Raw genomic sequence first — 4,934 nt, 5'->3', positions numbered from 1 at the left:
CACACACACACTCTCTCTCTCTCTCTCTCTCTCTCTCACACACACACACACACACACACACACACACACACACACACACACACACACACACTCTCTCTCTCTCTCTCTCTCTCTCTATTTCTCAGACACACCACTCATTCACACATTTTACTCTTTCTCTCTCGCACACACAGTATATTTCTCTTCGACTCACACTCTCTCACCCAAAAAAAAAAAACGAATTAAAGACGACAATAAATCCGGTTTAAGGTGTCTAAGAGGGCAGATGCTCGCGCGCTCGCTCTCTCTCTCGCGCTCTCTCGCGCCCGCGCACTCTGATTATACAACAAAAGCGCGGAACTTCAGCAAAGGCCAAACCCGCGACACAGGGCTGTAAAAACTAAAACCAGGACCGGAGTTAATGAGTCCAGCTCTCAGAGAGAAAACAGAAACATGGACAGAACTCCATGTTCTTTGGTAACTCACATTACCAAAGCAATAGGGAGTGTGGTAGAGAAGTGAAGAAGAGAGTGCAGGCAGGGTGGAATGGGTGGAGAAGAGAAGCAGAAGTGATCTGTGACTGAAAGGTATCGGCAAGAATGAAAGGGAAAGTTTACAGGACGATAGTCAGTCCAGCGATGTTGCGCGATCTGGAGACGTCACCACTGACAAAAAGACAGGAAGCAGAGCTGAAGAACCTTTTTACTTTGGGAGTGAAAAGAATGGACAGGGTTAGGAATCCTGAGTATATTAGAGGGACAGTGCAAGTGGGACGGTTTGGGGGCAGAGGAGAAAAGAGGACAATGTTAGAGATGGAGCTGCCAAGCAGGAGTTGAAGAAGAACATCCACGAGGAGATTTATAAATGTGCTTTGGTAACTTTTTGAAGGTGAAGAGTGTGTACTGTATAAAGGGTGTGTGTATGATCAGCCACAATGCTGGTGACTTTGCGAATGCAGTGTGTGGTCTAGATTTCCACGGTCCACGTGTCTTCTCTGCTGTCCTCACTATCCGCTGTAAGGTCTTGCAGTCTGAGATGGCACAATTCCCAAACCAGACAGTGATGCAGCTGCTCAGGATGCTCTCGATAATTGCTCTATAAAAAAAAAAGGTAAGAATCTGTGGTAAAAGCTGGGCCTTCCTCAGCCATCTCAGGAATAAAAGACACTGCTTTCTTGTATAAAAAGCTGGTGTTGAGGGACGAGGTGAGATTCTCCACCAGGTGGACACCAAGAAATTTGGTGTTCTTGATGATCTGAAAAGTGGTTGCACCATGTCCTCCTATAGACACCAACTATAAAACCTGTCAAAGACAGGTTGTTGTCTTTACACCTGTCTGGTCACCTCTGCACTTCCTTTCTGTATGTTTACTCGTCATTGTTGCTGATGAGACCCACCACGGTCATGTTATCAGCAAACTTGATGATGTGATTGGAGCTGTGTGTCGCTACACAGTTGTTAGTCAGCAGTCTCAACAGCAGGGGACTGAGCACACCGCTCTGAGGACCCCAATTCTCAGTGTGGTGGTTCTGGAGGTGCTGTTCCAGATTCAGACTGACTGAATCTTTCCGGGCAGAAAGTCCAGGATCCAGTTACAGAGTGAGGTGGGCTCTAACAGGCTCAGCTCCCCAATTAGGTGCTGAGGGGTTTATGGGGTATTGAATGCTGAAGTCTTTAAACAGCATTCAAACCTAGGTTCCTTGTTGTCAATGTGTGTGAGAGCCAAATTGAGTGTGGTGGAGATGGCGTTGTCTGTGAAATGGATAGAACATTTACATTCTCTGAGCACTCTGGCAGAAATATTGTTTGGTCCAGAAGCTTTACACGAGTTAACTCTATGTAGAGGTTTCCTCACATCAGCTGTGGTGAGGCACAGTACCTGTTCGTTGGGAAGACAGATGGTCTTCCTTGCCTTCACATCATTCTGCACTTTGAACCAAGCATAGAAGCTGTTCAGCGCATCTGAAAGGGAGCTGGCATCCCAGGCAGGTGATGATGTCCTGTAGTTGGTGATGGCTTGTATGCCCTGCCACAAGCACCATGTGTCACCACTGTCTCTGAAGTGGTTGTCGATTCTCAGAGTGTGAGCACACGCAGTTTGGCCCTTGCTGTTGTTAGGGCCACTTTACCCCCCCACTCTGAAGGCAGAATCTCAGTTGTTCAGAAGTGTGAATGCATAGAGTGCTCGCTGATGTCATCAGTCAGCACCGGCAGTGTGGGGATTTTATAGCAGTGCTAGAAACAGCTGCTAAAACAGCTAAAGAAAGCATCTGGAAAGATTCTTCCTTCTTCTGGACCCTAACAAATATAACTGCTTACCATGCGTCACAGCAAATTTTTTATTTATTTTTTGCTAAAAGCGCATCTGTTGTTTGAAATGAACAGACTCTTGCACAAATATAAAGTGTTTAAACCCAGATTGCGCAGCAAAGATATTGATGTAAGCTTGCATGCTGTATCAGAGGACAGACACGTCCTCATCAGATAAACGTCACTTGTGATTATGAATGTGAACTGTCATGACATGCAAATCTGATCTGATCGAAAGATCAGAAATGAACAACGTGTCCTGTAATGTAAATGTAACCTGTGAATGTCTCAGATTTCTCTGAACTTCACTCTGGGAAAAGTCCTTTAGTAGACATGCATATGTATGGTCCAGATAATTAACTCATACAGTAAACACTGCAGAACTTATGGAGGTACAGTGTAAATGTCTTTTTATCTGCATTTATTAATTGGACGAATAAAATTATTGATGCGTGTATCAGTAGGTATGTTTAAATTGACATTGTTTCTTTAATCTGTCTAAAACAAAAACGGGAGAGACAGAGGTGCTGGTTATCATCGAGTTTACCAATCAGGAATAGGAGCAACATTTTCCTCCCTGAAACTCATCTCATTATCTAATGTTAATTTTATTCGTCCAACATGTGCAGAAAAAATATGTTTGTTCCAGCAAGAGAGATTAATAATCAGATCAAGTGTTTACTGTACATGACTAATATACAGAAAAAATGAGATATTATAGAGTGAAATATTCTTGACACTGCCCCTCCCTCAGTGTAACAGGTGATTCGAGGTGCAGAGATCAAATGGTGGTATTCCGGTCTCACCTTTAAAGTCTCGCTTCAATGCCACTCTCCGTAGTAACACCACATGACTCTTTGCTTTCTTCCCGGATCCCGGACTAAACTCAGTGCCTTGCTTAGAAACACATAGAAAGCACAAGATCCATTAACATGAATTATTGCCAGCCGGCCCGACCTGGCCTACACAGGGAACCCACAGAGTGAGCCAGGAGAGATAATAGATTAAGGCGCATGCCCATCACAGGCGAATGCCATGACACAGGGTACTGTAGATACATTTCTAATCTATATTTATCTATTTTTGAGACATATTTATGGTTTACACCACCAATCATATTAACAGGATTCATAGAGCTTTCTTATTATATCACCTCTGCTGTAAATGGTGTTACTTTGTGACCATTTTTTATAAATATTTAACCAGTATAATGCCTGAAACTGACCAATAAAAATACAAAAACACATCACGCTGCCATCTTTGAACGTGTCCGTATGAAGATCGAAGGTGTCTCACCAGCAGCTGTAATGATATGTGAAACAATATGAACTTTAAAGGGAGTCTTTAATTCATCAAAGACTGAGCAATAAATTATAAATAACTGGCAAGGAAAACTAATGACATTGTGTAATTAGTGAAATTTTTTATGGAAATTAGAGAATTCTGTACAATTAATAGAATTTATTTTAAGGACATGATTTATAATCATTGGTACACTCCATATTATCAATGATTTTTGCATTTCCCAGAATCCCTAAATTGATTAACTGAGATTTTGCAACATATACTGATCACAGATATCAAAATTATTAGGGCCACCACTACCGTGTTGGTATGGTACCACATGGTATCATGGCCTGTTGTCTGGTATACTGTACATTCCAGGTTGCCAAAAGTCAAAGGCACACCTCAACAATTATTGCATATCTAAAGAGTCTATATGAGGCTTTTTAAAAAAAAAACTATTTTAACTCTTTATTACAAACTTTTATTAAACACATTATTACCTAGGCAACTGAACATTTGTGGAAAGATAACATTTAAAAACAATTCAAAGTGACCATGTATTTAAACCTGTCTAGAATTTGTGCATTTTAAATTCTTCTTCTTCTTCTTATTATTATTATTAACAAGTGGGCCAACGGAATGAGCCACATATTTGGCAGAAGTGTCCCACATCACAGTGAAATTTGTGATTAGCACTAATTACAGCATATGAGTTCCAGAAGTTGCTGAAATGAACAAACAAAATACAGATATGTGAACTTCTGGGTCACAATGCAGCTGAAGCAACTCAAAACAAGTGCCATGCCAAAGAGGAGGGTGCAGTACACATAACTGCCAGGAGATGGTTTGTTCAAGCAGTGGATGTTAATCCCACAACCAGCACCTTGGTGGCAGAACAAACTTTCTAGTTTTTCAATTTAAGCACTAAAAATATCCAACAAACAATTACTTATGAGTACACAATGTTTAAAATTAAATTAATTAAAAAATGTTAATTAGACCAAAGTATTTTACTGTTATATCACCCCTTAAAGGTGATGAAGCCTTAAATCTTTTTGCATTAAAAAACATTCAACAAACAATTACTCATGTCTAAACCTAAATTAATTGTAAATTTCTAATCAGCTTGATCTTTCCTGCATTTCTTACAGGTTCTGAAGCTACTATCACTGTGGTAGAGGGGGCATGGTCTGGCATCACCTGTAGAAAGAAGTTACCATTCCTCAACAATCCAGAGATTTACAGTAACTCATAGTTGAGGGCATTGGTGGCTCAGTGAAAGCCTGCGATGAGGAAAGACCAGGTTAAATTCATATTTACATTAGAGCATTTGGCGGACGTTGTTTTCCAGAGCGACTT

The sequence above is a fragment of the Clarias gariepinus genome, chromosome 5, assembly GCF_024256425.1.
Source record: "Clarias gariepinus isolate MV-2021 ecotype Netherlands chromosome 5, CGAR_prim_01v2, whole genome shotgun sequence".
In the NCBI taxonomy this organism is placed as follows: Eukaryota; Metazoa; Chordata; class Actinopteri; order Siluriformes; family Clariidae; genus Clarias; species Clarias gariepinus.
The sequence above is the reverse complement of the archived record's forward strand: the minus strand, read 5'-3'. Positions refer to the sequence as shown.